This window comes from Phragmites australis, chromosome 16 (genome assembly GCF_958298935.1).
Source record: "Phragmites australis chromosome 16, lpPhrAust1.1, whole genome shotgun sequence".
NCBI classification, from domain to species: Eukaryota; Viridiplantae; Streptophyta; class Magnoliopsida; order Poales; family Poaceae; genus Phragmites; species Phragmites australis.
In genome coordinates, this window is record NC_084936.1 from 22,938,962 (window position 1) to 22,962,862 (window position 23,901).

General features: G+C 44.1%; 2 pseudogenes; one reads left to right on the top strand and one right to left on the bottom strand.

Moving 5' to 3' along the window:
- Positions 1–376: 376 nt before the first annotated feature.
- On the bottom strand, positions 377–23,890 carry LOC133896089 (uncharacterized; annotated as a pseudogene).
- LOC133896090 (cyclase-associated protein 1-like) lies at positions 11,861–21,891 on the top strand (annotated as a pseudogene).
- Positions 23,891–23,901: the final 11 nt, after the last annotated feature.

Consider the following 23,901-nt stretch of genomic DNA (forward strand, 5'->3'; position numbering starts at 1 on the left):
CAACACTTCAAAATGCAGTTTTTTCTGGTTCTTTCAGTCGGCAATTCTGAGCTACTCCTCTTGCCGCTGGTTGCCCTCGCTCCTCCTCTTTGTCCCTAGTCTGGTCCCGGTCCTGCTTCCTGCACTCTTGTCTTTTGAGCTCCTACTGCAATTCTTCCTCCGTGCTCATCCACCCTAGAGCATCCAAAATCGTCAGGGTTGGACGTCGTTTGCATGTGATCGCAACATGACCCGATGGACATGAATTCAACCTAAGAAGACTTCATATATGATCGGTGGTGGCACAGATAGCCCACAAGATATCGTCAGCTGCAAACGACCTGATGTTCTTGGGTAGTCCAGCAGCAAGACCAATCTTAACACAAATAATCTAAAAAAAGAATAAATTGATTGATGAGCTCTTTTCGTACTCTGCGTACAATTTATACAGGCCCTGAAATTGGTACATACACATCCAGAACACAAAGCATGATTCCCTCGCCTCAACTCGGCGATAATCAAGGAACGAACCTGATTGTGGCAATCAATGCAATGACGCAACAGAGAAGAAAACTATAACCTCTGCTGATCAATGTAATGATAAAGGCCACACGTTCTGTTGAAAAAACAAGGTTGTTTGCGACTTGTGTTTTCGTTGGGAGTAATTTGGTGTTGTCCGTTCTTCAAGCCTCCAACATGGGCTTGCCTTGGTAGATAGTTGCAAAGCACAATGATTGCTGTGAACTTCAGGACTTTGAATGATCCACAGGTTTATCAGGGACTGAGAGTTCATCTTTGAGCATAAAGGACAGATCATGCATCTGAGAGAGCAACTTTTCGACATTTGTATCAACAGGCTCTGGTTTCAAAATAGCACCACTATCAAGACCTTTAGTTGTCCATACTGCAGATAGTGAATCAACATCGCCCTTATGCTGCATTCCTTTCGTGCTGCACATAATGGAAATGTGTCATGCATAGATAAGATATCTTGAGATAACAATGGAATTACTTGAGATGACATCATGTGACATGAACCGCGATATATGTAACAAACTATCATCATCTATTTAAAAATTCTGGAACATGTAAACAAACAATCATCACTTAAACCCTAAATGTCTAAGAAAGGCAAGGTCGAGAGAGGTACTGGGTGATCAGAAGCAGTTTTGAGTGGGGTAAACAGGTACAATGGGCAAAATTCGTTTGGAGTAATTTTTACTCTAGTTTTTGGCTACCACAGGTAAGCCTTAGGCTTTAACATAGAGATGCCAGGAACTAGTGTTTTAAGAAAAAGGAGTCGACAACATATGGGTAAGAGAGAGAGAGAGAGAGAGAGAGAGAGAGAGAGAGAGGAAACTCCCTATTTCCCTCTACTTAGGCAGCATAATTCAGAAATTTTGAATTCTCTAGCTTGTCCTCATGTGTAAATCCACAAAGTTTGAGCATTTGGACATTCATTATAAGTGTAATTAATTGATTGTCCCGTTCTTCCCAAATTATAGCAACAAAAATATATCATCACGAGCAGGTTGACACGGTAAATCACAAACCTTTTTAAGTGTCCATCAAATGGAACTGATTTTGCTACATTAGAGCTCTCCTTTTCATCCTTTTGATTTTGGGATGAACCTAACTGCACAAAGCTCCCGAACTCCAGCCCTACTAGAGCATCAGGCCTTGACGCCGAGGGTTTATCAAGCAAGGAAGTCTGAAAAAACTTGTAAACTTGTCTCCCCAGAATTTTTTAAATTTTGCCAGTCCTCAAATGGATCATTATTTTCATTTATCTGTTCGATGTTCTTTTCCTTTGCATGACTTGAGGCCCACAAGTCCAGAGTTTTGGTTCCTGACGCCTGACGGATCTTTCGCAAGGTGTCCTTCCCCAGGAATTTTAATACTTCTTTGTGCTTGACCAAAACTAGCAAAATCCTGCCATCCATCAGATGAGTGATCAACTCTACCAACACCTTCGCTATTGTTAGATTCCTTGATGTTGCTGGTTAGCCACAAATCCATGGCATAAATTTCTTTAGCTGGCTCAGGTGAGACACTAGTTGCTTCTCTCTCAATATTAGACATATTTTCTTGCTGATGACCTGATTTGGCAAAATCTTGCCAGATATCAAAAGCATTGCTTTCTATATTTGTTGAGGCTGTGTTTGTAGCTTCCTTATTGCTGTCATTTACACACAATTGCACAGGATTAGTTGCTTCATGCTGCTCAAATGGAAGATTCATCATCTCCCCACCTATATTAGATGAATTTTGCTGTGATTGATCTAAACCAGTGAAACCTTTCCCATCGTTCGACGTGGCATTATTTTCATTCACTAAATCAGTATTTCTAGCTTCTCTACTATCTCCCATGAACCAGGAGTCCACATATATTTCATTGTGGCTGATTGTTGAGACTCCCATCATGTCTCCATCTTGATTGAACGAAGCGCTCTGCACTTGACCAGAGGTAGCAAAATCTTGCCAATCATCAAAAGTATCATTTGTTTCCTTAACCATTTCTGTAGTGTTGTGTTTGTCAGCATTGCCAGCGGGCCATAAATCAACAGATATAGCTTCTGAAGGATGTTCAAATGAGGTGCTGCTTGTTTCACCAACCGGTCTCACCAAACCTCCTCCTTGACCGGAACTAGAGGCAAATGTTTGCCAATAATCGGAGTCACTATTAACATCATTGGGTGATTCCATGCTTCCTAATGGCCAGGGATCTATTGTTTTTATTTCAGTGGATTCTCTCTTTAAAGGCTCCTCTTTATGTTCTCCTTTTCCTGCGCTTGATAGACTGCCATGATTTCCACCTCCTGTAAATTCTTGCCAGTCATCAAAAGCTTCATCATCTTGGTTTCCATCATCATCCCTTTCATGCAACCGATCGCTCTTAAGAGAATTCTTGTTAAGAGCGGATTCAGCATAGTCAGGAAGACTATTTTCAGGAACGATTCCGCTGTTGCTCTCCAAGATACGCTTGGCAACCTTTTGATTAAAAAGGTTATCATTAACTAATGTGCCATCTGCAGAAGCCAAATCTTCTGAATGTTCTAGGAAGGTACTTTTCATGTTTGTTTCATTTCCAGTACCTACTACTGGGTTGATGGCAGTCCCAGTAACAGGAAAATTAAAAGACTCAGCAGCTGAAGTGCTCTTAAATAGATCAAGTTGTTTGGAGTCACTGGCGGCACTTACCGAGCTAGCAGACTGAAACTCAGCATCCCAGTTTGCAAATGTTGGAGTAGCTTCTATCTGGTTTGTTCTTTTGCTATCTGTTGTTTGCTTTTCCTGCACCAAAGTATGAGTTTGAGGACGAGCAGCAGCAGCAGCAGTTGTCTCCTCTTTTCTTTCAATGAAAAATGAGTCTAGGTTAACACCAGACAAATCTGGCGTGTACACAGCAGATGGCTGTTCCTTGCTTATATAACATGCAGATGTTGCCTTATTCTCAGGGAGACAACTGAGTTTCAAATCCAGCAGATCAGATATGACCATCCCACTTTTTGGCGCTTCATTGCTTTTATTTGAACCCGTAGTCTCATTTTCAAATTCTACAAGTTCCTGAATGAAAAAGGAAGCGGGAAAAACTTCATGAGCTTGAATTTTCTGCGGATAGAACCATAGAGCCAGGATTAAGTTTCAGATATGAGACTTTATTTTCTGGATGCATTAAATTTAAAGAGAAAAGTGGGATGCAGTAGCGGAGGCTTCCAACAAGCCTCCTGTATTCCGTCGCGCCCACTTCTACCGCCGTGCTCTCACGGCTGAGCTTGAGCCGTTCCTCCATCGGGGTGTGAGCGGGATTGCAGTCTCTCATCCCCACCATCTCCAGGATTCAAGCGGCGTATTGCGCTTGGCACAGCGTGATGCCGCCTCTACCGCTGCTCTGCTGGACCTCGATCCCAAGGTAGAAGGAGAGCAAACCGAGGTCGCTCATCTTGAATTGAGTCTTCATCTTCGCCTTGAATCGATGAATCTCCTCCTTTGCTAATCCCGTGATGATCAGATCATCCACGTATACCCCAAGGAGCAGCAGCTTGCTACCATAGCCGCGCCAGTACGTCACATGTTTGTGCGCGTTCTACTTGAAGCCAAAAGCCCTCAATGTGATGTCGAGCTTCACGTTTCGTGCACGCGGTGCTTGTCATAGGCCGCAGAGCGTCTTCCATAGCCGCAGGACCGTGTGCTCCTCCAGCGACGACAAGCCCCAACAGCTGCGCAACATACATTTCCTCCTCCAAATCACCGTTGGGAATGGCCGATTTCACATCCATGTGATGGACTGGCCATTCCTCTTGGGCAGCTAGCGCCAGCAACAGGCGCATGGACTCCAGACGGGCAATAGGTGCGAATACCTCATCAAATTCCATGCTTGGCAGCTACACATAGCCTTTGGTGACGAGGCGAACTTTGTGCTTGACCACAGCCCCAGCTTCGTCTTTCTTGAGCTTGAACACCCATTTGAGCGCGATTGGGCGATGTCCACGTGGCAGCTCCACCATCGTCCATGTCTCGTTCTCCTCGACAAAGTCCGCCTCCCCGGTAGATTCGCCACTCAGCGTTTTGGGCGACACATCGGCCGCCACTTTGGTGCAGGTGGTTTCGCCACCTGTGTTCCTCCTCCGGCTGAGGTGGGCTCGTTGGCTGCTGGGAGATGGACTTGACTCACCAGGAACTCCACGATGAAGTCGCTTGACAAAGCCACGCTCCTAGATGCATCCACCTCCCAACTCCATCCGGTGTCCTCGTCGAAGATTACATCTCGCGACATGCGAACGCGCTTGGTGCTCGGATAGTAGAGGCGTTACGCCTTCATGCCATGCTCGTAGCCAATGAAGACACAGGGCGTGCTCCTGTCATCAAGCTTCCGCAGATGCGGTCGCGCGTCCTTGATGTACGCCAGACAGCCGAAGGTGTGCAAGAAGCTCACCGCCGGCTTTCGGCCATGGAACAATGTCATGTCATCCAGGCTCGTTGTCAGTGCACGATTAAGCAGGAAGACTGCAGTGCTAACCGCCAATCCCCAAAACTCTACCAGCATGCCCCTCTGTTTCAGGAGTACGGGCGTCGTCGCGATGATCGACTGATTGCGCCTCTCCACCACGCTGTTCTGTTGTGGGTTGTACGGCACGGAGATGTGTCGTTGGACGTCGTGATCCGCGCAGTGGCGGGTGAATTCAATGGACGTGAATTCGTCATCGTTGTCAGTGCGAAGGACACGAAGCTTCCGACCGCTCTCCACCTCCGCCTCCGCCTAGATGGCCTTAATCGCCACCGTTGTGTCGCTCTTCGCAGCCAGTAGTGTCAGCCACATATAGCTGAGCATGTCTTTCATAACTCTTGAGTATTGATCACTCTAAATTTCCACAAATCTAAGCCATGTTTTTTACTATTAACATAGACCCGTTTGCCATGGCACATTTCTCTAACTTCCTGTTACTTCCTCAGAAATAATTCGGCACACAATTCTACTAAAAAATTCCGATTTACAACATCCGCTTACAGAGAAATCCTTATTCTCTCCTTTTAGAGAAAAACCCTTGGTTAATCACCATTAGAAAACATCCCATTTTTTCGCTACTACCTACCCAAATCCTAAGCATTGGGGCCAAAATCCACAGGATTTTTACGTGAAAGTAAGGTAAGGGGAAGAGCTCACGGATCCGTCGAGCCCGAGCGAGCCGAGCAGCCACCGGTAGGCCGCGCCGCCGCGGAATGCGATGCCGCCGCCGCCTTCGCCCTCCCCGCGCCTGGGAGACCCGCAGTAGGCGCAGACGGCGGACTGCACGCCGCGGAGGAGCCCTCCAGCGGCGCCGCAGCGCCCGCACCGTAGCTCCGCCGGGACGGAGGCGGAGGCGCCCGAATCGAAGGCCGCGACGGCGTCGGTGACGGAGGTGAAGGGAGGGGCGAGCGCGGCATCGGGGGAGGGGGCGGCGGCGGCGGCCTCGCGGAGCGAGGACTGGAGGCGGTGGATGATGGCGGTGGGGATCTCCATCGGCGCAGAGGAGCGGAGGAGTGTAGTGTGTTCGGAATTCAGAATTTCAGATCTCTCCAGGCAGTTGGGTTGGTGCTTCTGATCAGTATCCTCCGACTCAATGTGACTTTGTATAATTATTAATTGTAAAATATTGTATAACTAATGGAGAAATATTGAACTAGTTACTAAATTAGAAAATATTGTATAACTAATTATAAAATATTGAATTTTAATAAAATTGAGATTCAATCTTAAACGTCGATCCTAGATTGAAGAGCTCTAAAGAGGTGAAGTATCTGATGCTTTGCCCTTGTCTCTCTTGTCAGTGGAACGTGACAAGTTACCGGTGCCACATGTGGTTTTGTTAGTTTGCAGGCTTGCAGCGTCCAAATAGCTTGTTGTTTGTTACACTCATGCTATAGTGTGTCCAAAAAATATTGGATAATGGCCTAGTCACGGTGAAATTAGAGTGCATATACTTTAAGTTATGTGGTAGTATTATACCATCCGTCATTTTTTTCGTGGTGGAGTACAAATTGAATATACGTTACATGGTACTATATATACTATTCGTTTTGTTTTTCTAGGAAGTATAAATACCGGTGTGTTTATAATTTAAAGTGGAATGGAACTTACTACCAAAGAAACACAAAGGCATGAATAATATATGATGAGATCTAAAGTGGAATAGGTACGATCTGATTTTATAGAATGCTCTAACTATATCTATATGTATGATGTGATAAAAATCAGTAGATAGTAGAACCCATATTATCCATCCAACTCCATGCAATCCAACGTTTACATTATCATATTGGTGAATTTGATTAGACTTGTGGCATTTCTCTTCATCCTTATACTTCCTCTCTTAATTATCTTAGCTTGTAATTTGAACCATAGTAGCTCCATATCTTTGGCATCATCGTTCACCGCTAAGGAGTTTGCTGCCAAAATCCCTGCCACCACAACATGCATCTGCTCCATCTTACTATCTTTCATAGTTACCTCAATTATGGACAGGGCTCGTAGCAAAAGTTGAAGTAGCACTAACGGATAAAGGAAAGATGATGGAAGGTGAGTAGTAGGGACTAGGTTGGAGATGCGGAGGACAATGTAGAGATTGAGATTCCCGAAGAAAATGGTGAAGTCTAAGTCACACAATATATTTTCAGAATTTTGTATTACCTAAAATTAAACAGTGTAACAATCATTTTTTTTTTAATGTTGTCAATGTTTTGATTTGCTTCTGTATATATTCCCTCCGAATGTTATTTGTGAGCTTTGATGTTGCAATATCTATTTTGGAACTTTACACAGTCTTTTATTTTTAGTTCGTTACGTGTTCTTTTGGGAAATATTTGTTTCCAACATTATCGTGTTGGGATAGTTACTTTTTCTAGAATTTCTGAAGAAGTTTTGAATTGCTTATTGCTGTAGTTGCAAACTTTATTATGAAACATTACAATGGGAAAAAATGAATTAACTCTAACAGATGTTTGGGAAATAGTTGCCTCCTTTCAGGCACTAATATCAAAACATGGTATATGCTCACGAACAAATACGAAACTGCAAAAAGTAGAGGGGCCTATGTAATAAGTTGTAAATAAGAAACGTTGCTCTAATACTTCATTCACTTACTCATACCTGTAAATTAATGAACCAATACAACCAAACAAACAAATATTTTCTAAAATGTGCCATGCGCGTATTTCATTAAGAATGAGAAACGAGTTTGTTACAAACGGGCTAGGAGAACTCCTTCACTGAAAAGAAACAAACCCTACATAGCGAGAGAGAGGTCTCCCAAGCACGAATTAGCAAGAGGTTAATTTAAAAAAAAAAGGCTAGTGACCTAACAAATAACCTAAGAATAAGGAGAGCCAATAGTACGAACAAATAAGCGTGATAGTCCATGGAAGCTCACTTGGGTCCATAATTGACCATCATCCCTGATCGCGCCGTGAGGTCCATTGACTGGAACTACCATTGTGGAAAACCCTATCATTTCGTTCGGTTTCATAACCGCCATACTGTGATTGTAAGCATGACCAGCGTGTCAAAGCCCGTCCTCAAGTCCTTTGCTACTACTTTTCTGGAACGTAACCACCAGTTTGAGAATGAAGAATCCGTATGTGGAGTTAAATTGGTATGGTTTCACGGCTAAATGGACAAGACATTAGCAGATGGTCCGAAGTTTGTGTTTCTTGGTTACACAAAGCACAAGGACCATTTTAGTTACACGGAAGCATCACTTCATTAACCATTGGCTCTAGGTAAATCGCCAAAGATCAAGTTGCTTACAAAGTTTGATGCATGGCTCCAGAACATGTCAGATCCAGATAGTGGTCTACCTGCACCGAAGGTAGCAAGACTATCTGCTACCTAGTTATAGGTCCTATTATAGATCATGACCATACAATGATTAAACTCAAAAGCCATAAGATCTTGTATATGCCTAAATAAGCATCCAAACTGATTTCTATCCCATTCTGAAGATTTGAGGGCCTATCATAGTGAATGTACTTAAAGATGTCTAGAGGGGGTGAATAGACTTTTCTGAAAATTAAAACTAACCAGCGGATTAAACAGATGCCAGATACTCCGGTGAAGGTCGGATACTCTGGTATGTTCAGAGTATCCGGTCTAGTCCAGAGTCTCCGGTCTATACAGGAACTCGAGAACAACTGAAGTTAAGCAAGTACAACTAAGGTCTAAAAGGTGATACTAGTTCTAATATCAGCACAATGCTTAAGCAAGATGATCACAAAAACTAATTATATGGGAAAAATCCCAAAACTACACAACTAGTTTAAATTACACAAATGATGAGACAAGAGATTATCCTGGAGTTCGGCCACCTCACAAAGAAGTGCCTACGTCTCCGTTGAGGAGCTCACAAAGAGCCAGGTCTTTTCCAACTCTATCCTCTTCTAGCGACCACAAAGATCAAGCTAGAATTTCCTTACTCAAATCGATGTCGATTATAAACTTCCCGTGGCACTCCACAATGATTGGGTGCTCTATGGGCGACGCCTTGCCATCTAGGAGCTCAAGGCTCCAAGAGAAATGATCACAATGTATGATCGATGATGAACTCAATGCTCAATTGACTCAACTTCACTCCAAACACAATCTCTCGAATTTGGCGCAAAACTAGGCACTAGATATGTTTGGAGGGCTTTTAAATGCTCTTGGGAGACTTTATGAAAGTGGAGCTCAGCAGCAACAGCAAGCAATAAATGCTAAGGGGTGTGGGGGTATATATAGCTCACCCTAAAAAACTAGCTGTTACTGTTCTGACAAACTTACCCCGGAGTATCCAATGAACACCAGAGTCTCCGGTCTGAAATCCAAAACGGCGTCAGAACGGTGTCAGAACTAGCCGTTACAATTCTATTAAACTGCCGAAGTCTTCGGCCCAGACTTAGTTACCACAGAGAGAAAGTCCAGAGACTTGCTGGACTCTCCGGCCTCCCCAGGTACCGGAGTATCCGGTGAACACCGGAGACTCCGGTCTTTTAAAATAAATATTAACCTAGCGACCCTTGGCGAAGTCTCACTCGGAGACTCCGGCAAAAAATATTTTCCTACCGGAGTATCCGGTGAACACCGAAGACTCCAGCCTTTTTCTATCAAAAATAAATGCTTAACCGAATGACCCCTGGCAGAGTCTCCCTCGGAGACTCCAGCAAAAAAAAAATTCACCAATTACCGGAGTGTCCGGTGAACACCGGATACTCCTGACAATTAAAAATATTCGGAACCGAGGCTCTTCTGGCGGAGTCTTTCTCGGAGACTCCGGCCTAAACACTGAGGACCGGAGTATCCGGTGAACACCAGAGACTCCAGACTCAGTAAACTCTGCCAATATTTCCCAGTGTCCGTGGGTGAATATGTCTCTCAACTATTAGTTCTAAAAGATCATTTTGAGCATTGAGACACCATAAAAGCTAACAAATGCAACCCTCTTAATAGTACGGCTAACCTAGACTCAATTTTAAGATAAAATAATTTAAATCCTATTGAGTACTACACATTGCTTTTCTTTTCTTTTCGAGAGGCGTCAATCGTCGTGAGTCTTCACAATTGAGACTAAGATCTGTTCATAGCTTCGATAAACATATTAGTTCCTTAATCGTTTTGTCATTAATAAACCAAAACCCATTTAGTAGACCTAGATGCACTTTCACATAGCAGTGATGCATCCGTCTTCACCACGATGTGGGACATGCCAAGTTGTGCGGCTCTTTCAAGCCTGTGTTGAACTGCTAGCGCCTCTGCATGCAAAGCGCAATCGACCAGCGGTAGACAGCCAGCTCTAACTTCAAGCACACCTCCTTTGCTATCTCTCGCGATAAAACCCCATCCTCCCGTCCTTGAAGCTGCATGTAATGAGGCATCAACATTTATTTTGTTGTACTCCTCTGGGGGTGGAATCCATCTGTCTGTTTGTCTTGATGCACTTTGTTTAGCAATGTTGGCAAGTTTCTCAAATTCCATCAAGTAGTAACTGATCGAGCTACATATCTCATTTGCATTTAGCGTCCTTTCTCTTGCATTGGCTTTGTTCCTTGCCGACCACTATCGCCATAGCAATACCAGGATCCGGAGTTGCATCTTCTGTTCCATTTGCAAGATTTGGTGGATGGCTTTGGTTTAGAATTGCACAACTCCACCATGATACGTTCATTCTCAAGGAGCATGGACCACCAACATTGTTTGACACCTTTGAACTTGAAAAATAAGTGACTGCAATCCTCATCCAGCCGTAGGCATACCGGACACACGGTGTCTTGCTCAATGCCTCTCCTTACAGTATTGCATCGCACTGGTAAACTATTATGGGCTAGGCGCCATATAAACATTTTCACCTTGTTTGGGAGCTTTGGGTACCATATTTGATGCCATTTGAAACTATCATTTCCTTCCGCATCTGAATTAGAAGAGGATGCATCACGGTTGAGGCTATCATCTCGTTTCTGAACTACCAACTTATATGCCGATTTCACCGAGAACCTCCCCTTCAAGTCATAGTTCCATGCCGGCCAATCCTTCATCCTCTAATTAAAAAGATTAGCACAAGGACCATTGTTTGGCAATAGGGATGGACATGGAGCGATATGTGAGTATCCATAGGTCTATTTTAGTAGAATTTAATCAATTAATTAGTCATATTGATCTAATAAAAAAGATGAGTTAGTTGATTGAATTGAACTTAGAGTGGATCTGCGAATTGCTCTATCCATCCCTATTTGATAGGTTATGTCGCTGTAAACGATTTGAGGTCCAACAACGACCATGCAGGACCCGTCAAACGAAGAAGCGGAGCGACATTTGTTGGGAGCTCTTGTTTTCCATAGTTGTTTGGCGTCAAAATCTCTGTTTGCCCCATGAAAAAAGCCTGATAGGCTCTGGGTGCTGGCTGAAGAGTAAATTGAAGACGACGACCACTTCCAAATGAACTTGTCGGGGGCGCTGAGGGTCCAAGCGAATGTTGGTGTAGGAAGAAAATTCAAATGAATTCTAAGGCATTATAAAATAATGTTGGAACAAGTGGTATTCATAGAATCTTTAAGTTTTGAATTAATCCTACGAATTCATATCCAAATTCTTTCTCCACAATCATGCTCAAATTCGCCGTGTCCTGTCACTGCCAAGCGCTTTCTTGCTGCAGTTCCGCTGGCTCACGTACGTACAGATGTCGAGCGGCACGGCTGTCTCGGCGTCAGATCAGCTTCCGCCATTCCCTCCCTCCCTATCCAATGGGCTGCCGTGGCGAGTAACCGGCGACATTGCTCATCCATTCTCCAATTCCTCACTCACCTCGCTCCTCTCCTCCAATGCCCATCCTCCCTTTCCTCCGTTCCTAGAGATCCAACCGCCCAACGCGCGAACGCCATGGAGTACGCCCTGGTGGGCAGGTTGGAGTCAGCGGTGTCCCGGCTGGAGGCTCTCAACGCCGGGGCGCACCCGTCGGTCGCTCCGCGCGGCCTGGTCGACCACGCGTCGGCGCAGGACCCGGCGATCTTGGCGTTGGACGAGCTCGTCGCCGGCGCCCTCGGGAGGGTGTCCGCGGCTGCTGGCAAGATCGGGGCGGAGGTCGCGAGGTGACGAGATTGGTGGAGAAGGCGTTCTTGGTCGGGAAGGACCTTCTTGTCAGGACCAAACAAACCTAGGTGCGCTTCTTGTTCGCTCCATCTTCGCCACCGCGAATCCCAGCGAAATCTTAGCAGATATCGTCAACTGTTTGCGCAATGTGAATACATCTATCGTTGAACTGATCAATCATTCGATTGGTCTCGTATGTGTGTGTAATCAATTTGGTAGAAACCAACGATGGAGTCCATGTCAGCGTTCATGCGGCCTCTGAACGCAACGATCTTGGAAGCCACTGCATTGGCTTGGATTGGCTACACGGGCAAAGGTTGCGGTTAGTATCAAGTTCCACTTTTGATACGTTCATGTGGTAGGGGCATCAACAAATGCCAATACATTTCAGTTGCTCATGCATGTTAAAGTTGGGGACTAACTGGTTTGTGGATCTCTCTTCAGGTATGCCTCTTCCAATTGCTCATGTAGAGGAGAGTTGGCAAATGGCAGAGTTCTACAGCAGTAAGGAATGTTACTCCAGTTGAGAACTCTTGAAGTATAATAGTTACATACATGCTTTCAGACTTTCAGTATAGCAGTACCGGACCTCAAATAAGCAGGAGATGAATCAATCCAAAACAAAGTTGTAGGACAAGATTCGTAAACAGTACAGTAAAAACTCAACGCTTGGATTTATCTTTTGTTCTCAACATAAATATTCAAGAAAAAAAAACATGATTGTTCTTGAAAGTGAAAACAAATCAGAGTTAATGATTCAAAAGAGCTAACAGCCTTACTTAACATAACACCATGACGTTCATCACAACATGAATCCCCTACTAAATTTATTCAGAGATCAATTGTAATAGAGTTGATTACTTAAGCATGTATAGGCTCAATTTTATTAGTATTAATTAACATTATCATTAGGTGCTTGTGGAATACAAAAATAAGGATCCTGATCATGTGGAGTGGACTAAAGCCCTGAAAGAGCTTTACTTGCCCAATTTGGGTGACTACGTAAAGAACTTTTACCCATTGGGCCCCGTGTGGCAACCACCAGGAAGTGCAACTAACAAGGCACCTTCAGCTCCGTCCCCTGCATCTCTTTCTATCTCTTCAGTCTCATCGTCCCAAGCAAAATCTGGAATGTCAGCCTTTTTTGCTGAAATCAACTCAGGGAAAGCAGTGACACAAGGTCAGCTCGATGTGAATTTTCATTTTTGATTTTCAGTTGATCAGGCTGTACACCTGCCCAATTTATGTAGTAAACATATGTGACGATTAGTGCGTCATCCCTTGTTATAGGCCTTAAGAAGGTGACAGATGACATGAAGAGCAAGAATAGAACAGACAGAACTGGGTCGTAACTGCTGAAGGAAAAGAAACTTGCAATGCACCATTGTTTAGCTCAACCAAAGATCCTGCTAAATTGGAGCTCCAAATGGGTCGCAAGTAAGTACCATTTTCCTTTATATCCAGAAATGCAAATGAACCCTCATAATGACATCTATGAGAAAGAATAATATCACATAATTGATAATTCATACCATTGTCTATCAGATGGGTGGTTGAGCATCATATTGGGAACAAGAGCTTAATTATTGAAGATTGTGATACCAAACATTCAATTTATCTATATGGATGCAAGGATTGTGTGCTGCAAGTCAAAGGTACTTCCCACCAAAGTGCAACTAATAACTCATGAATGATGCATCCTTTTTGTAAGTGCAAACAATAACCAGCTAAGTGTCTATATGCGCATCTGTGTGCAGGGAGAGTGAACAACATAACGATTGATAAGTGCACCAAAGTGGGAGTATTATTCAAGGTACATTTGTCAACACTTCCAGTGAATATTGTTTGCTTCATTAATTCGTCCTGTATTTTAACCAGGGTGTTGTAGCGGCTTGTGAAATTGTGAACGGCAACAGTGTAGAGGTCCAATGCGAGGTAGATCTTTTTCCAAACTTAGTAGCGCTCTGCCGTTGAAACATCAGATTTGCATCAATTCATGCAAGTATCTTAATGTTTTTTATGATACTACAGGGCTCGGTACCGACCATATCAATAGATAACACATCTGGCTGCCAGCTTTACTTAGGCAAGGAATCTTTAGAGACATCTGTAACAACAGCTAAATCAAGCGAAATCAATGCTCTTGTTCCAGATGAAAACAGTGACGGTGATTGGGCGAGTACTTCCAACTTTTTTCATTTAGCTTCCGAACCTCTTCTGTTTTATTTTTATAGACTACAAATAGTTGACGGTGGGGTGAACAAATGTTGCTTGAAATTAAGAAAAGCGGAACTGACATTGAACGACTGGGAATCGTGGGTGCCGTATTTCTTCTCATAGAAATACAAAAACGTATCACCCACTTCCTACAATCCGGCCTGAACCTTTGGGTAGGCTCCGCAGGATCAACAACCATAGCTGCACAGAGTACGGTAGAATTCCCCGGTACGGTCATTCGGGAAGTCCCCCCGAGGACGACTCCCATACAATTCTTGCGAGAGCTGGAGAAGCGTCTACGGGTAAAGCACCGTATCCATATAACTGCCTGCCACCTACGCTCCGCCATCCATTCCAAGTTTAGGGACCTAGGTTATAGTATCCCTATCAAAGAGCTGACGAAGGGGATGAGCGGAAGAGGTCGTCTACTGGACGCGGTTCAACTAGCGGAGACTCTTGGAAAAGATGGACTAAAAAGTCCCCAAGTTAGCGTATTATGGGGGACCGTCAAGCACATCCGGCAAAGATCAAGGGGGATCTCGTTGTTGCATAGCTCAGGTCAGAGCAAGGTGCCATTCAACGGAGTTGGGTCCTCATATCGATCCGAATGAATCAGTTTTTCTACAGAGGTCAATCTTTGCCTATTAGGCAAGAGGATAGCAAGTTCGAAATTCTGTCTCGGTAGGACATGGATTTCTATTACTATGAAATTCATAAATGAAAATGAAGTAGTTAATGGGAGGGCTACCATTATCCTTTTTCTTGTATGTGTTCCTAAGAGAAGGAATTTGTCCATTTCATGTTTCGAGGTCTCAAAAAAAGGGCGTGGAAACAGATAGAAACTCTTGAATGGAAATTGAAAAGAAATGTAGCCCCAGTTCCTTCGGAAATGGTAAGATCTTTGGCGCAAGAAGAAGGGGCGACCCATATCATCTTGACTTGATCGAGATATACTGACTTGAAACAGGAATTTCTTGGTAACAGCTTCTTCTTTGAAGCAAGTGCTTTCGGGTTGGCTCTTCTGATATGTGTATTTACTACCCATACGGAACAATTTCATTGATGAAAGATGGATGGCTATTCTCCACATTTGCCAGCACAGTGAACTTTTTCTTCTATTTTTTGATTCCTTTCTTTCTGTCGCCATTTGAAAAAGGATTTCTCCTCCTGGTTTTAGTCACACACGTCTTTTCCTGCTAGGAAGGATGCCCCTACGATCATTCCATGCTCTGCCTTCGCCCGAGCGGTCTCCAGGGAAGGAAGCCAATAATGGGAAGCGGAGTACATGAGATTGCTAGCTCCTTTTGGTGGACAACGGTTCTTTCTTTGACAGATGTTGCGGGATAAACGCTCTTTGAATGGGTTAGTACCACTATCATGCCCTGTTGAGAAACAATCAACTCACAATTTCATAAGATAACATGAAGGGGCATTCAAACAAGAGTTTATGCAGTTTAGGGCTATGTCCCTTCTAGAACTGCTGTTTTTAGCAATTGAAAGTTGGGGAAATAGCTCAGTAGGTTAGAGTGCTGGTCTGTCACGCCCACTCGTCTGTCCTTTTCTACTTAGTTGGACAGATCACTTCAGAATGCACTCTATGACTATATATGATAATATGCAAAACAAAAGTAAGTCCAAAGGAATCTTGCTCGCTCCATTCCTACGCTCGCGTACTGGCTCGTGTCACTTACGTTCCACTCGTTGAATAATAAAGAGAAGTGTTTGGAACTGGCTCGTTTGGAGTCCCAAGAAAGTAAACTGGCTAACCCTCTATTGCTTTCAATTAAGAAAGAACAAGAGACTACTTTTTTACAGCTTCCATTGAGCCAGATACAGATACCGGAAAGGTCAAGATTGATACTCGCTTTACTGCCTATAATCTCACGAACCTTTATACATCCCCGTCAGACCCTGACGATTGCTTGCTAACAGCTGATATAGCTTTTGCCCTATAACCCCTAAAGCCAGCTCTCTCTAGACCTATCATCTGCTAGATTGACCTTGCCAACTAAAAGAGGGATTCCCAGAGCCTTCCACTGAAGAAGAATACTACTTTAGACTCTCATCCCAGCCAGAGATAGACTACCTCTCACCCATTCCCACCTTGGAATGTAAACAAAGAGTCCTGTCTTGGGGAGAATCCTTCCTCATTGCCCTTGGAAATAAAAGAGCTTCAAAACTGGATTGAAAAAGTATCTTTACTGGGAATGGTCTTCCCCTGACTCGTACTATCCACTATAAGGACCATGCCTTTTGGCACTATATCCTTCCTTCAAGACTTTGACGACACTCTGAGGGGCAACTACTCTTTATGCATAGACAACTACATCCTTGGGTAAAAGGTAGACTCAAAGAGCAGCTCACTAACACAACCTCGACGATTCAATAGCCACGGTCGGACATTGACTTTTTACACTCACTTATCTACATATTGGCAAGTAGCAAGTAATATATATGCTATGCTTAGTACTCGAAAATGAGCTTAGCTTCAAAATGGAATAGGTGTAAACGCCCAGGAAAAGATCTCTAGTTAACAAAACCAATCCTAGACCTAGCAGATAAGGCGGGTAAGAAGCATACTACGCACCCTTGATCCTTTCCCCTCGCTCTGAACCTGTGTCTGCCCTTTACCCTGCAGCCTGGAGGGGAACTTAGACTGGCACTTTAGATGGCCGGGCACTCCTTATTTTCACTCCAAAAAGCTGGAAAAAAGAGAAAATCTCGGATAGCCTAACGAGTTTTTTTGCCCTCGAAAAGGGAGCTACTATCCCTGCTGGATTTCCAGAAAACGGAATGTACCTAGGGAACCCTATTGATCAGATCAGAGACTGAACCTAGTGATCTTTCTCCTGCTGGCAAGCATCGATACCTGTCTCCTAAGGAATTGATCTTCTCTTTCATATACCAGGATATAACCTCGAAGGACTGCAATTGGAAGGAATTAGCACTCACCATAAGCAACCGCAGAGAAGGAAAATGACTGGCCTTAGACGGAGGAAAGAAAGAGGTAAAGATACTAGCTTTTAAGAATTACTGATTCTGGCTTGCCCAAGAGGTCAGATACTGATAAAGGTTATGGATAGTGAATAACTACTTAGGAATAGGCAAATACTCCGGATAGATAGGCAAGAACTATTCCTTATCCATAGTCAAATACAGCTTACGCATAGTTTACTACATCTCCGAAAGAGAACAGAGATAACTACTTAGACTGGCGCTATCAACTACTTGAACTCTATTACAGTCAAAATGGAAGAAGTAACTACTTATGATTATGACATACCTCTTTCAGTAGCATCTACTACTTCAGATATTATACTTAACTTGAGGCGGCAAAAGGGATTTAGGAAACTAAAGGATAGTTATTGAGGGAGAGATTGTTTTCATTTCTATTTTACGGCCTGGCAGAAATGCGTGTCCCTATCTAGTGACATCGTTGAGAGGGAGGCTGTGTTCAGCTTCTCACGTAAATTAAATAGTGTCTTTTTCTACTCCTTAATAGTACACTAACTAATAATATTCTTATATATAAAGAGAAAGAGTCTATAAGTGGATAGCCCCTCGAACTGAGCTATTTATCCCATTCGTATAGACGAGGGCTGTCCTCTCTCTGCTCTACCTCCCGGACAGGTATGAAAGTCGAAAGCGAAATTCAATGGAGTGAACGGAGGGAAATACATATTCCCACCCTGAATATGTGTATCCCGAAGCGAACGGAATGGAGGTTTTTCCTATTGTTTTAAAAGAAAAGAAAGCCTTCCTTTAATGAGGCCTTTCGGGGCCGGAAGTATGTCTTACAGTCTTGTTTTCCTTTTAGGAAAAGCAAAGTAAAGAGTTAAATTCCTTATTCCAAGCGAAGAAAGACTCTTCCTTAGAAAAGATAGTCGAGTCTTTCGAAGCGTTAGTAGCCGCTCCGCTTGCCGGGAAGGGGGAGGGGATTTACAAGGGGAGGGGGAAACCATCTCCCCTGTTCAGTAACTCAATTTTATGAAATAAAATTGGAGGCTTTTAACGCAATTCCTTGCGTTATCCGATCTGTTGTTTTGGAAGGGGGGTTCGGGGGGAAACCTTTTAGGTCCCCTCGAACTGACACCCCCTTCCTTCCCTTCGTTATCCGTTCCATTCCTTTCTGTTCCGTTCATCGTCCAAAGTTTTCCTTGACGAAAACTTTTCATACCTGTATTTCTGTCCGGTATGGCGTCGCGTCGTGTCGGCATAGCTGCCCCAGTTGCCACAGTTGCTAGTCTGTTCAGAGTCCTTTCGGACTCCGGCTAAGTACCCTCCCGGTAGTACTCTGGGGCTACTGCTTGTAATAGGTCTTGCCTCTTGGGTTCCAACAATTCCACGGTGGTCCGAGGCAAGCTGCCATCCTATTAGTTGCAGTCGGTGACCGCCTTCTTGTTGCCCTCCTCTTTAACCCCTGTAGTAAACCATCACAAGTCCTCAGATCATAGATCTTCTGGTTATCTTGGCTAGGCTCGATCCAAGGGCTGGTTTCTTTCATCCCACAATTTGCCTTACCCTTAGACTCCTCCACGGTAAATGCCGTGTTAAAAAGACTAACTAATGGCTAACCCGCAACTCGCTGCTTACCCTATTGGAACGCAACCCAACTTCGACAGTGGAAGTCTAGGGCGTGTATCGGCTGTACCTACTACAGTACAGTACACAGTACAGTGTCAATACCGATCGCACACGAGCCAAACTAAGTGCTTTCCAGGACGGCTTTGCCTTATGGTGATCATCCATCCATAGGAAACGAGCATTGTAGCAAATTTCCTTTGAGTATGGAGATGACTCGCCATCGAGGAATCCTGGTCGGAGCTTGGCGTAGCAGCTATATTTCGATTCATCCTTTTCTTCCAAGGATTTCATAATTGGACGTTGAACCCATTTCATATGATGGGAGTTGCCGGAGTATTAGGCGCGGCTCTGCTATGCGCTATTCATGGGGCTACCGTAGAAAACACTCTATTCGAAGATGGTGATGGTGCAAATACCTTCCGCGCTTTTAACCCAACTCAAGCTGAAGAAACTTATTCAATGGTCACTGCTAACCGCTTTTGGTCCCAAATCTTTGGTGTTGCTTTTTCCAATAAACGTTGGTTACATTTCTTTATGCTATTTGTACCCGTCACCGGTTTATGGATGAGTGCTATTGGCGTAGTTGGCCTGGCTCTGAACCTACGTGCCTATGACTTCGTTTCCCAGGAAATCCGTGCAGCGGAAGATCCTGAATTTGAGACTTTCTACACCAAAAATATTCTTTTAAACGAGGGTATTCGTGCGTGGATGGCAGCTCAGGATCAGCCTCATGAAAATCTTATATTCCCTGAGGAGGTTCTACCACGTGGAAACGCTCTTTAATGGAACTTTCGTTTTAGCTGGTCATGACCAAGAAACCACTGGCTTTGCTTGGTGGGCTGGGAATGCCAGACTTATCAATTTGTCCGGTAAACTACTTGGAGCTCACGTAGCCCATGCCGGATTAATCGTATTCTGGGCCGGAGCAATGAACCTATTTGAAGTGGCCCATTTCGTACCAGAAAAGCCCATGTATGAACAAGGATTGATTTTACTTCCGCACTTAGCTACTCTAGGTTGGGGAGTAGGGCCGGGGGGAGAAGTTCTAGATACTTTTCCGTACTTTGTATCTGGAGTACTTCACCTAATTTCCTCCGCAGTCTTAGGCTTCGGTGGCATTTATCACGCGCTTCTGGGACCCGAGACTCTTGAAGAATCTTTTCCATTCTTTGGTTATGTATGGAAAGATAGAAATAAAATGACTACAATTTTGGGTATTCACTTAATTTTGTTAGGTATAGGTGCTTTTCTTCTAGTATTCAAGGCTCTTTATTTTGGCGGCGTATATGATACCTGGGCCCCAGGGGGGGGAGATGTAAGAAAAATTACCAATTTGACCCTTAGCCCCGGTGTTATATTTGGTTATTTACTAAAATCCCCTTTTGGGGGAGAAGGATGGATTGTTAGTGTGGATGATTTAGAAGATATAATCGGGGGACATGTATGGTTGGGTTCCATTTGTATACTTGGCGGAATTTGGCATATCTTAACCAAACCCTTCGCATGGGCTCGCCGTGCGTTTGTATGGTCTGGAGAAGCTTACTTGTCTTATAGTTTAGCTGCTTTATCTGTCTTTGGTTTTATCGCTTGTTGTTTTGTCTGGTTCAATAATACGGCTTATCCAAGTGAGATCACAAAGAAGAAATTCTGGATTTTTCTTATTTCAAATCTTCAAGGCAAATCGATCCAATCCCGTGGCTGATGAAGTTTTGAACCTTTATTTTCTTTTTCTAATATCCGTTGAAAATTTGTGTGTTTCTGCTTGAGCCGTACGAGATGAAATTTTCATATACGGTTCTCAGAGGGGGAGTCGGGCTAGTTACCTATCTCAATAAAGTATATGATTGGTTTGAGGAACGTCTTGAGATTCAGGCAATTGCGGATGATATAACTAGTAAATAGATAGGAATAGGACTCTTTAGGCGGAGTGGCTTTCTTGGGGGCCTGTCTTCTTCGAAACTCGAAATTCGTTTTTTCAAAAGAAACAGGGCTATAGCCTTTAGAAGGCCAATTGACATTGACTTTTGATAGTTCCAGTTGCTTACGAAGATCCAAGTCCAGCTACTTACGAAGAAGGGCAGACAGACTACGCCACTCCCATCCCTGCAGACAGACTAACTAAGCGTGGTAGTCGAGTGAACGGGCTATCAAAAAGCTCTCGTTTTGTTGCGAGCTCCTTTCTCGAGGCAAGATAGTATACCTAAAAAAGAATGGATTCGAAAACAAACCATTCATGAAACTCATGCAGGAGCATGCGGTGGTCACATTAATGGACATGCGCTAGCTAAGAGAACTTCTTAAGTTAGGGTACTCTTGGCTGGCTTACTATGGGCAATGGTCACAGCTCGTGCTAGCCCTCTACTTCTCAGTCATTGAACTTGGCTATCCAGTTTACCCTTGCCTATCCCTTATGCCTGTCTCTTTTTCAACCAGTAAAGTACTCTCACGCCTATCTATTTATCCTCAAAACTAATAAATCAACTTATTACCCCCGCACTTTCTATCTCTCCTATTCCTTGAATTTAATGTATCTCTTGTGACCTTGCTTACCTAGCTTTTGAAAAAACCCCTGCCGCAGACTTACCTTTACCTAGCTGCTTATCTTGGCTATTAAACATATACCGGTGTATAAACCCAACCTTAAATAGAAGATGCCTATCCCTTGTCAAGCTACCAACTACTACTTGTTTCATAGATTTCCCTGTCTCATTGAATAAGAGTAATATAACTCCTGGCTGGCATTGAACATTTGCTCATTCACTTACGCAAGATAATCGCAATTGTTTGTACATATGAGATGAAATATATGCTGATACTGACTTCTCTCTCATCTTGCTCAAAAATTGCAGATCGAGCATTCCTTACCCCAGCAGTATATTCACGCTTTCAAAGATGGACAATTTACAACATCACCAGTATCTCACTCTGGCGTGTGACCAGCTGCACGGTTGCTGTCTTTTCTATTTTTGTTAGTTTACAATTTTCTCCAGCTAACTTATCTGGGTTTGTACTTTGTAGAGAGCATGGTAATTGGAGATTAGAACAAGTCAGTTTTGATAATTGATTCACTTATTGTGCCTTTTCTTTTTCCCGTGAATGTATTCTTTTGCAATCCTAATATGGGATAATGCCGTATCAGATATATCAGGCAGGGTTGTTTGTAATTTTGGAACAGCTCTATTGAATCATCTGGTACTTTCAGACAAACAAATGTTTTCATTGTGGTGCAGCTGCAAGTAACACATGTAATGTACTAATGGAATAACATCTTGAGTACATTACATAACATCTTGAACTTTCACATATCCAGATAACATATGTCTTGTATATAATGTGGTTGACTGCTTCTTACTTACACCTTTTCTGTATGTCTTTTTAGCATGATCAAAACAAAAGGACAAAAATTGGGTCCCTTTTACACACGAACAGCTCAGGATCACAAGTCATCCGACTACTCCCAATGGGGAGTTACATAATTTATTTCCAAGAGTGCTGCGTCAATAAGATAGCAATAAATTGATGGCTAAAACACTCTTCTCCAATACATAGTTTCATTTTGTGATTTCATATGCTCTTCATGCAAGACTCATTAGCTGTTGGAATTCATGTCCAGATAGTTTCATCTAGATGAAACTACTTTGATCTCTCTCTTCTTAATTAGCTTGCTACATCATAAAAAATATTGATATGACACCTCATTAAATGAAAATGAAACTCCCACTCTGTTGAAAAATCCGGATGCGAACTTTGCCTTCAGGTCCTTCCTCAAAATCTTGCCAGATGGTGCCTTCGGGATAGCCTCCATGAAGATGATCTTGTGCAACCTCTTGTAGAACACCACCTAAATAAAGTTTAAAAAAAATAGATTTCAGCATTTAAGTTCCCCTCGATGCTAAGATTTTTTAGAATATCCTTAGCAAGGGAAGGTGAATTTCTCACCTGTTTTGCCACGTACTGCTTGATCTCGTCCTCGTGATCTCGGAGCCGTTGGATGTGACGACGAACGCCACCGGGATCTCGCCGCAGGAGTCATCCTTCATCCTGCGTCGGAGCAAATAGGCAAACATTGTTCAGAACTCGTGCAACTTGAGAACGCGTAGGAAAGTTCTTGCCGGCCGGAAGCACAACGAGCCGCGTGCTAGCTACTTACGGGACGACGGTGGCGTCGGCAATGCCAGCGTGCGCGATGAGCGTGGCCTCGAGCTCCGCGGGCGCGACCTGGAACCCCTTGTACTTGATGAGCTCCTTGAGCAAGTCGACGATGAAGATCTCCTCGTCGTCGTCGACGTACCCGATGTCGCCGGTGTGCAGCCACCCTTCCTTGTCGATGGTGTTCGCCGTGGCCTCCGGGTTGTTGAGGTACCCTGCACGTACCAAGACCGGTAGCGTGTCACCTTCAAGCTCTTGCTTGAATATTGGATCAGACAAAATTGTTCATTGGTTTGTGCAGGGAATATTGCACACCTTTCATTGTCTGCTTGCCCCTGATACAAATCTTCCCGGGCTGGTTGCGGGGGAGGGACAGGCCGGTCTCCGGGTCGACGATCTTGAGCTCCGCGTTCCTCACCACGGTGCCGCAAGCGCCGGACTTCAACGGAGACGGCTCCTTGGCAAATGCCATGCACATTGAGAGCACCGGCTCTGCCTCTGTCATCCCATAACCCTGTTCAAACAAAATTATAGGCTAGGCTGTTAAATACCTCAATTAGAATTTGGGTTTTGGCCAAATTTCAACGCGTATTAGTCGTCAACTCGTCATCTAGTCACGACTCACGAGCACGATGGAAGGAAGTTTCGTGTTAAGCTACCTGTCCGAGCACGGCGCGAGGGAGCCCCCGCAACTTCGACGAAAGCAGGCTCGGTGGCAACGACCGTGGCGCCGGAGGCCGTCGCCTGCTTGGCGATCTCGGGCGGGGTGTGGAGCGGGTTGGCCATGGTGGCGGCGGCGCCGAGGCGGGAGCACGCGAGGAACGCCAGCGCGAACTCCAGGGAATTGGGGAGCACCAGCATGATGATAGAATATGCTATTG